At 45.0% G+C, this 11,096-nt stretch overlaps 1 protein-coding gene across 9 annotated transcripts in view; it reads right to left on the bottom strand.

The window, feature by feature from the left end:
• The window catches only part of mef2d (myocyte enhancer factor 2d), a 51,141-nt gene extending 40,696 nt beyond the window's left edge, over nt 1-10,445 (bottom strand). For 5 of the 9 annotated variants that reach the window (XM_084026662.1, XM_084026668.1, XM_084026670.1 and 2 more), the window contains exon 1: nt 10,233-10,444. The gene's annotated coding sequence lies outside the window, so the exon portion shown is untranslated. Of the gene's footprint in view, nt 1-10,232 lie in introns of all 9 variants that reach the window. The other 4 variants (XM_084026667.1, XM_084026665.1, XM_084026669.1 and 1 more) reach the window with 1 other exon arrangement.
• Between the last annotated feature and the right edge of the window lie 651 nt (nt 10,446-11,096).

The raw sequence follows: 11,096 nt of genomic DNA on the forward strand, positions 1-11,096 counted from the left end.
GTGACCACTAGGAAATATACTGCATGTACAGTTACTGCTGTAGATAAGGGGAAGGAAGTGACCACTAGGAAATATACTCCATGTACAGTTACTGCTGTAGATTAGGGGAAGGAAGTGACCACTAGGAAATATACTGCATGTACAGTTACTGCTGTAGATAAAGGGAAGGAAGTGACCACTAGGAAATATACTGCATGTACAGTTACTGCTGTAGATAAGGGGAAGGAAGTGACCACTAGGAAATATACTCCATGTACAGTTACTGCTGTAGATAAGGGGAAGGAAGTGACCACTAGGAAATATACTGCATGTACAGTGCCGTTTACCACATTCATGTAAACCAGATTATTCATGATGACCATATTATTCATGTTTACTACATTATTTATGTTAACCAGATTATTCATGTTGACCAGATTGTTAATTATTACCAGATTATTATTGTTCACCAGATTACTGTTAACCAGATTATTATTGTTCAATAGATTACCGTTTACCATATCATTCATGTTTACCACATTATTCATGTTAACCATATTATTCATGTTAACCAGATTATTCATGTTTACCAGATTATTAATTATTACTAGATTATTTTTGTTTACCAGAGTATTCATGTTTATTTGATTAATTATGCTTGCCAGATTATTCGTGTTTTAGATTATTTGCCAGATATTCATGCTTATTGGGCTGCATGGTGGTGTAGTGGGTAGCACTGTCACCTCACAGTAAGAGGGTCCTGGGTTCGATTCCCGGTAGGGTTCGGGTTCCTTCTGTGTGGAGTTTGCATGTTCTCCCCTTGTAAGCGTGGGTTCTCCGGGTTCCTCCTACAGTCCAAAGACATGCAGGATGGGGATAGCTTCATTGATTGCCCGTAGGTGTGAATGGTTGTCTACATGTCGGCCCTGTGATGGACTGGCGACCTGTCCAGGGTGAACCCTGCCTTCGCCAATGACAGCTGGGATCGGCTTCAGCCCCCCGCGACCCTGAATACAGGATACAACCGTAGACAATGTTAACTATATTATGAATGTTTGCCAGATTATTTATGTTTACCAGACTATTCATGTTTATTATATTATTATTATTGTTGTTTACCAGATTATTATTGTTATTATATAATGTCAGAACTGTGGTAATAATCTTTTCCTGTCTACCTGCCAGACCTCTTAAGGGAACCAGGACCTCTTGTGTTATATCCTAATTGATGTTTGATGCGTGTTGCTCTTTCATATTTTAATCTATCGAGTAAATTAAAGCCATAAATCACTCCACACCTGTGCCTCCCCCGCCAGCATGGCCGGCTGGAGAACAGCGAGACGGCAGATGTTTAGTTCACACCCAGAAAAATATCTTTATTCATAACATTTGTTTGGATGTGCTGGGAGGAAAAATAATCATGTTATTCTCATTTGAAGTGGATGTTTTCACCCTGTGTTGTTTCTTTGATTCATGTTGGCTTTTTATTCAAATCCCAAATATTACTCAACTAAAAGCAAGTTTAGGTTTATTAATGGCAGTGACTTGTTGTGATAGATTGGATGGATGGTAACAAAATATATTTGTGATGGTTTTTCAGGTGAAACTTGTGCTTTTTGTGTCTCAGGTTGGATTCACACCTCATCAGGACTTGTGGCATTCACTGGTGGTCCTGTTCACTCCTATCAGGTAGTTCCTGGTAAAAGTACCTTCTGTTAGCTTCTGGGGACCCTTTCATTCTGGGGACCCACACGGTTCATCAATCAACCAAACAACCAAACAAGAGACGGTCTGGAAAGGTGAGCCGGCCCACTTACAATCAAACTCTGGGGCGTTACATCTGGGTATTAATAATAGTCATTATTATTAATAAACAGTCAGCTTGTTAACACTAATAATAATGCGTATAGTCACTAGACGATACAACTTGATTTCACTTTGATGATGCACAATGACAAATCAAATCACAAAACTATCCAATTACCAACCTCCCTGTCAGTCTGTATAACTTCCTGTTTGCTCATATGTTTGTTTGTTTCCGTTCGATCGGGAATCAATTAACCAAACAATATTTGCTACCATCGCTTCTCAGATTTATTCAGCGAACGAACAGGTCTGGGTTTGATTGAAGAGGCTGTATTCAGGATTGTTGATCCCAGGTTAACTGATCCTGGAGCAGCAAGGCTATCAGCTTCATTTGGATACGTCATCGTCACCGATTGGTCAAAGCTAATAGTAGACCAAGGTAACAGGAAGACAACTCGGTCTCAGTCAGTCGGACTTCTAGATCATCAAGTTTTAAAGTTTGCCCATCTCCGGTTTAACAATGAAGCTCTGTTGCTATGGTTACCTGCTCTGATTCAGAAACCCACCCAGAATTAACGAGCATGTAACACATTTATTTGACACAGGGATTTTCTAAAAACTCCAGGTTAGTGGAGTAAAATCATTTAAAAAAGGACTGTGGATGAGCTGATAATTAACAACAGCAGAAACCAAAGAAAAACTAAACCACATCAAAGAATTCATCAAGTCCCCAGCTGCCTCCAGAACACTTAACTGGTTGACCAAAGTAATGAACACTGGGTCTGTTTTCTTTGATCAGAGTGAGACCTCCTGATTCTGATCAGTTGTATTTCAATAATAAGAAATATGCCTCCAATATTTATCTATAATCACAGTTTGAAGATGTTAAAAGTCCTCTGTAGTGTTGAGACATTCTGACACAGAGACACATGAACAGGAAGGAGACAGGACGTCTTTTCTACAAACAAATGTCGAAAGGGGGCGAGGCGTTTGATCTATGGTGGAGCGGCGAGGGCCGCGGGACTCAAACCCCCCCCCGCCATGACACTGACACACACTCACACACACACTTCTGCTCAGAAACAGCTGACGTTTTAACAGGCTTACAACAGCTGACAGGCTCCAGGTGGACCAGAGGGACCCTTCATAAGACCCCCCTCCTTTTAGTGGCCACACACACACACACACACACACACACACACACACCTGTTGTGACACCAGAGGAATTGTCTTCAGTGAAAAGCCTTCCTTCATACTGTATCTCACACACACTAGAGGGTCATAAAGTTCAGTTTAAATGCTCTGACGGTGTGTGTGTGTGTGTGTGTGTGTGGCGTCCGGCTAACAACAGATGCTACGGTAGCCCAGCAGTGCGGGCTAGAAGCACTAAGCTTCTTTGCTTTTCTTCACTGGAGCCATTGGTGGCATTACTCGCCGTCATGTTAAGCCATAATCATTTTTTACCCACAATACCCAGGTTTTCACTTTAGTCACCACCGTGGACAATCGTTATGACAGTTTGACCATATGTGGTGGCTCTCATAATCCCGGAGGTCAGGAAATAGCCACAAGAGTAAATAATGGAGCTCTAAAGGCCTCCTTTTTCTGTCCGAAAACATAATCTGAAGACGATAAAGATGATGATGAAGGGCAGCTATAGGCAGCGATCCCCCAACAGTTTGGGGGACGTACTGCAGCAGCTGTTCCGGGTCAGTCGGATCGTGGAGATTGGTGGTCTTCTTCTGATGTGCTGCAAACTGGACCACCGACATCCTGAAGTCCACCTGGACCCGATCGGGATTGTTGAATATAAACGGAGTCGTCCAGCAGTGAGGAAGACTGTGATCGTCTCATTCTTGAAAGACGAAAAAGAAGGGAGCTGCTCATCTATCCCGACCCAACTGTTGCACAGCTGGTTTTCTTTTTTCAAGAAGCGAGACCATCAAAAATCCTCCTAAATGGAGGACGACTCGCAACGAATATGTATTAAAAAAAGGACGCAATGACGCAAAGTTTCCATGCGTAAGGAATATTCTCGTTTAACGGATGAAAAAAAGGCATGCGGAAAAAAAACGAACTCGGTGTGCAAAGGTCGACTCAGCACATTAACATCTTCTCCACGTCGTCGTAGGTGAAACTTTCACTCGGCAGCGATGATTCAACGACAACGCGGCGCAGCGACTCACTTCCTCTGATGGAGACTGAAAGGCTTTTTGGAGACGCCCAACACGAACATCCTCCGAATACAAAAGTTTGCTGTGAAGTGAACAACTGTGGATATTTAGGACGATGGTGTTCGTTTTGTAAAAAAAAGGAGCAGAGCTGAGAGAAGGGATTTGAAAGCGCAGCACTTCTGTGGATTGGAACAGAAAACCTTTGGATTATGAAGTCTTGCTGGCTGAGCAAAACACAGCAGAAAGAAGTTTCCATAAGTTCTGTGCTTACTTTTACCACGTCAGAGGAAACCGTTGATCGGCAGGCAGAACACACGTCACCAGCTAGTTGCACATCCTCCAGTTAGGGCTTGTATTCTGGCTGGAACGCTCCCTAGAGCAAGGCATTAATGATCCAAACATTACAGGTCCAATGCCCATAAAGCTAGTGATGCTAAAATGCTAGTTCCCATGGTTTTGTAGACGACCAAATCCAATCTAGACATTTATTATTCACTTTTTACTGATCACCATCATTAAGGAGTTATTTCAGCATCCTTTTCATCTGGTTATTGATATTAAATCACAGCTAAATAGTTTATTCTGGGTTCCTCCAGCTGTGGTAAACCGCACCTTCACGAGCACCTCTGGATGATGTCATGAACCCAGAAAAGGATGGTGTTTGGTTTCCTTGGTGGATCTGGGACTTCACAACATGTGAACCTCATCAGATGGTGATAAGTTTGGTGCTGAAAGCCAATCAGAGGAGCTGGTTGGTGTTTAGGGGGACGAATCAGACGTGAAGAAGGGAAGCTTAACCTAAACTGTTCTTTGAATGCGTTTATTTCAGTGCGAGCATCCTTCACTTCTTCTCCTTCTGTAAGGGACTGAAACCAAACCACGTCTATTAAAAGCATGTTCAGGTTTTCAGTGAGCAGAAAGAAAGAGATTATGAAACGTTTCTGCTCTGGAGGCAGAATGAGCCCCAGTTTTCTGAATACTGAATGATGCCGTATCCTAAAACAGACATTTTCTCTTGCATCTTCGTCCCGTCTTGTAGGTGTGCAGCACTCCTTCATCCTCATTTTAACTTATTCTTCTGTTGTTTTTTTTTTTTTTGTTACTCTTGCTTCTTCTACCATGTTTTGCATTGTTCATCTCATTTCTTAGCTGTCTTGCTAAGAAATGAGATGGACCTCCTCAGTGGATCCTTGGTCCTGGTTAATCGTGATCCTCCTGATTTGTCTGCTCTCTGACTGGATCTTTAGAAACACCAGTACACATTTTGAGCCCTTTACCCCAATCAGAAGACTGGCAGTTCGATTACGGCTCCACCAGTCCACATGTCAAAGTGTCCTTTGGCAAGACTGGGCCGCCTTGCAGGGTAAGTGTTTCCCTCCCAGATTAACTTCGGCCACCGAGGTGTTTTTAACAAAACACACACATCACTCAGTGAAACTTCCTTTATAGTGAAACAACAGACTTCAAGGGTGCAGTCGAATAGTCCTTTTTGCTTAGGAAGGTTCCTAACTGAAGAAGTGACCCGGAAGTAAACAAGTGGCCGCCATGATAAGAGCCGTTCGGATTCTCTAAATGCAAAGGAAAGGAGCTCCAATGCTTCCTTTCAGAGCTCCTTTAGCATAGGATGCAACGGACCTTCCTATGCGAAAGGAAAGGAGATCACGTCGACCCACAATTCTTTGCGAGAGCAACATTTAAAGTGCCGCACACCTCGGCCGTTCATGAAAACAAACGATATGTGCATTTACATATTTAACAATGACTTTCATGCAGACATATAGTAATTGGAATAGTGTTGATAAATGTGTGACAAAAACGAAACTAAAACCACAAATGAAATGTAAATACAGCAACCGGTCAAACAGGAAGGAGGAGCTGCTGGACCTGAAGCCGGTCAGTGAACCAGCTGTTGATAAAACCAACATGTGGAGAAGTGGTTGACGTGCTTTTTGTAGTCCATTATTGTAGTTTCTCCAGCGCAGACGCACGTCAATCGCCGGTACCGATCATCAGCTGTCAATCATCAGCGGCCGCGTTATAATGACGTATCTTAGTGAAAGTCCGGTCGGATTCTCTGAGCACCGCGGTAGACTATTCCTAACTCCTTTTGCGTTCTCCTATCGCCTTTCCTTAACCCTGTGACGTTTTCCCCAGAGGTCAAGGAATAGGAGTTAGGAATAGGAGTTAGGACCTTATTTTTTTACTATTCGACTGCACCCCAAGTCTCAGAGCCAGACTGAGTGAATGCGCTTTCTGGAGTCTCTAGAACCTGAGTGCAGACTGAGACCTGATCCCGAAGGAGCAGGTCAGACTTCCACAGCACCGATCATGCTATTAAAATGTACATTTTTTTTACTCACTGACTCGCTGTGGTTTTATCCAGATCCGTGATAAATCGTTTGATGAGAACGTGTTAATGTAACAGTAAACTCACTATTTCACCATCACTGTTCATTTTCTGCTTTTTGCTCTCTTTAAAAGCTTCCAGACGACTGAGATCATAATGGACTTTTAAATGAAAGGCCGTACTGCTGAAGGTTACAGAAGCTGAATGGATTCAAATTGAATTTAAGTGGATTTTGACACCACGGTCCAGTCAAGGTGAACCTGGCCTGTTCTCTGAGCAGCCTCCTGTTGTTTAAGGTTAATCCTGCAAACTGTGTTGGCTTTAAGTTGCATTTAACCTACATAGAAGCTGTAGGTTGTGTCTTGATCCCCAACCGCCGTCCTCTGATCCCTCTCTCCATACAATGTCCATTTGACAAGCTCTGCATCAGATAACCATATTTGGTCGGGATATTAAAAGAAAACACAACTTAATCTGGATGAAAGTGAACAGAGAGCGATGTCACAGCAGCAGACACCCGGAGATGAAACGTAATACGAGATTCATAATCCCTGATCAAAATTAATGTTACATGCGTTCAGTGTTTTCTTTTGCTCATCTGTTTCTACCTCGTAGTCGAAATGAGGTCAGCGCAGATTTCCATTTTGGCTCCAAAGCGGGATATTTCCAGCAATTTCTTCTGAGGCAGACCGGATAAATTTAGTTCCCTGAACAGATTATTTTTAGCTAAAAAATCAACAACTGAGTCGGGATTCACCACGCAGGTTGTTTTTCCTCATTTCCGTTTAGATGTGATGTAACAGTGATTCAGACCTGCTGAGCTCCTGTTCAACAAACAACGTGGAAATTATTCCACAACTTATGATCAATAATAATAATAATTGTAGGTTTTATTTAAGTGTGCCGTTCTAAACACCTTACAGTTCAAACAAATCAGAGAAATATAATCATTTATATATTTCCTATGTAGGTTGAAGTTCAGCGTCTGGCTCATGGGCACTTTGGCCGAACACTCATTAAAAGACCCTGAATGCATCACTGTGGGGTCTTCCGTTTATCTGCTAGATGGATGAGAGTAAACCTCACAGGGCTGGTTAGGACACATTGAACACCTAACCTTCCAGCTCAGAGGCAGTGAAGGCGGCGTGTTGAACGCCAACAGCTGCAACCGCCAAGTCTCAACATATCAGGTTGATCTGATGTTTCACCGATTCAACCAAACGGAGAAGGATCGAGTTCCCATCTCACTTTTGGAACAAATAGTCCCAGGAATTAAACTGCGACCAAACCAGGAAGTAACGTGGGTCGGGCTTGGGCATGTTTCAGACTCGTGGTGTGGTGACGCTCCGTCCTTTTAAAGTGTCACTCTGTCCAGAAGAAGGATTGAGATCGGTAGAATGTTTGGATGACACAGGCTGGGAGAGGAAGAGGGAGACCTGAAACCGGCAGGACTTTATCCAGTTTGAAATGGACTAAAAACACCTTTGGCTTCCTGTCTCATTCAGAAAGAGGAGTGAGGACATTTGGACACGTCTTTCCCTGCCATGTTTGAATCCCAGCCATGAACGCAGACGGCAGAGACACGCTGCGCTGCGGAGTACTTCCTGTTTTCCTCGCTCAGCGTGAGAACAGACGTGGACTAAATCTGCCCCTGCGTGCACTAAGGGTTAGACCGGCAGGAAGAGAAGAGGTGAAGGTAAACCGTGAAATCAATGAGGGGCCAGGAGGGTCAGTATCAGGAGGGTCTGTACCAGGAGAGTCTGTACCAGGAGGGTCAGTACCAGGAGGGTCTGTACCAGGAGGACCTGTACCAGGAGGGTCAGTACCAGGAGGGTCTGTACCAGCACTAAAAGCACCAGCTGTCCTCAGTGAATGTTTACACGCCACCACGCAGACTCGCCGGGGAATGAGGTTTAGTAATTTCATCGGGGTTTGATGGATGATTGAAATTAACAGGAGAGGGAGTGGATTTGTCCCCTGCTGTGTTTTGACTGGAGACACTTGGACTCTGGATGGAATTAATTCCAAAATTACTTTTGTAACGTGACGTCCCAATGTCTTTTCCTCGACCTCGGGGGGGAAACGAGGTGAAGGAAAGATGAGAAGGAGAAGTCATCAGGGTTTAGGAAAAGACACCGTGGTGTTCAGAGGAGCCCACTGGACTTACACTAAGCTACGTCATTGTGATGCGACCGCTGATGACTGATGTGAAACTGCTGTGGAGAAACTACAATGATGCACTACAAAAAGTGCATCGTCCCCATTGTTGGTTCTATAAACAGTTGGTTCAGCTTATATTAAATATGGACAGCTCACTATTATTTAACTTTCATGGTTGGAACTGATATTAAAAAAGGAATTTAAGCTTCCAGTCACAAGAGTTTATAAGATACATTAAGTTATTCATTGTTTGAGTTATGGAGAAGTGGTTGGATCTATTTCTCTCCTTTCTGGAGAATTTGACAGTTTGCTCTATTTACATTGAACTGTATTTCTTATTTAATTAGTTTCTTTATGTTTGTAATATGACTGGAATAAATAAAATGCATATAAATATCACTGTCCACTCACATTTATCAACACAACGCTTCCTGTCCACGAGGTGGCGAGCCGCTCATGATGGAGACCACGAAGGCCACATACAAGAGTGGGCTTGGTTCCATCTCACTGAAGGGGATACGTTTCATTGTGGAGCTGGAATTTAACCAGCAACTTTAAAAAGCTGGTGAACAGGCTTTGAGCTGTAAACCGGAGACAGGAAACGGGTGAGATGTAAACCGGGGACAGGAAACAGGTGAGATGTACACCGGAGACAGGAAACGGGTGAGATGTACACCTGAGACAGGAAACGGGTGAGATGTACACCCGAGACAGGAAACGGGTGAGATGTACACCTGAGACAGGAAACAGGTGAGATGTAAACCCGAGACAGGAAACGGGTGAGATGTACACCTGAGACAGGAAACGGGTGAGATGTACACCTGAGACAGGAAACGGGTGAGATGTACACCCGAGACAGGAAACGGGTGAGATGTACACCTGAGACAGGAAACGGGTGAGATGTAAACCTGAGACAGGAAACGGGTGAGATGTAAACCTGAGACAGGAAACGGGTGAGATGTTGACAAGTGTCCAGACTTCACACCTGTGTTACTTTCAGGGATGGAGACTGTCAAGATGTTTAGCTTGTGTTCTGGTTTGTCCTGGACTCAGTAATGAGACTCTGGGTCGTTGTCCATCCCGTCTTCCCTTGGTTACCCTTGGTTACCTGTAGTTACCGACCACCAGAGAACCTGCTGGGACGCCACTCAGCTTCCTTGTCTGACCTGAAACCTTTTAAACAACCTGGATTTATCTGCAGGCAGAGCTGAGCCATCAGAGTCCTCCATCAGAGTCCTCCTGGCACAAGTCTCAAGTCTCCACGTCCCAGTCACCTGCTTGGAGGACATCCGGATCTCACGGAGGGGTGAGACTCCGCAGCTTTAGGACATAAAGAAACGCATCCGATAGGGTTCAAGAGGGAAAGATTTACCAAGCAAAGCGGAACCAAACTGAACATCTAATCAACTAGACTCTCAGAGATGCAATTAAGTGAAACGTAAGCATGGCGGACCTCCGAACCACACCGGACCACCAGGACTACACCGGACTAACCGAACTACACCGGACTAAGCGAACTACACCGGACCACACAGAACTCACCGAACTACATCGGACCACCCGGACTAACCGAATTACACCGGACCAACCGAGCTACACCGGACTAACCAGACTACACCGCGTGCCCTTGGCGTGAATCCCGGAGGGGGACGCGGCTCCGTCGCCTCCTCCAGCGACCAGCAGCACCGCGGCCAAGAGCACCGGAGCCAGAAACACGTCAGCTGTCAGATGCGCCGACACACGGCGAAGCAAACTCAGCGACTTACCGAGCAGCGAAGCACCGAGCAGCGGCTCCACATCCGCCTGATGACACTCAAACGTCACACGTCCGCCGCATCCACGTCCGCGCAGCCTTCACCGGAGACGAGCTGCTACTGTCCGCCGAGCCGCTGGGCGACCAATTAACAGCAACGTTGCTAGTTGCTGCTCAAGGCAACTATTTAGTTCTGGCAAATGGAGCCTAATCTGTCCTGAGTGGCAGCGCGTCATGACTGACAGCCGCGCAGCCAATGGGAGCGAGCTGTCCGCGCAGAGCCGACCAATGAGATGGTCATCGCGGAGGTGGTGGAAGGTGAGCCGTGAAGTAGGAAGGGCTGATGGCGACAACATGTGTTAACCGTTTGTATCCCTCCGCTGTCATGTTTTGAGCGCCACGGCTCTACTTTCAAGGTTTTCTGGAACATTAAGCGCCAGACCCGTTTCTGGTCCCGCCTCCTTCGAGTCCTCTAGCTCTGTAACAAGCTATTACATAGTCATGTAGTCCTGTAGTACTGTAGTCCTGTAGTACTGTAGTGCTGTAGTCCTGTAGTACTGTAGTGCTGTAGTACTGTAGTCTTGTAGTACTGCCGTCCTACTGCCGTCCTACTGCCGTAGTACTGCCGTAGTACTGCCGTCCTAACTACGGCCCGTCCTGTAGTTTTGTAGTACTGTAGTCCTATGTTCTTGTAGTACTGTAGTTCTGTAGTGCTGTAATCTTGTAGTCTTGTAGTACTGTATTCCTGTAGTTTTGTAGTACTGTAGTCCTGTCCTGTAGTACTGTAGGTATGTAGCTGTAGTACTGGACTCCTGTAGTACTGTCATCTAGTCCCGTAGTACTGTAGTCCTAAGGTGCTGTAGTCCTGTAGTACTAC

This window comes from Eutrigla gurnardus, assembly GCF_963514095.1.
Source record: "Eutrigla gurnardus genome assembly, chromosome: 14".
NCBI classification, from domain to species: Eukaryota; Metazoa; Chordata; class Actinopteri; order Perciformes; family Triglidae; genus Eutrigla; species Eutrigla gurnardus.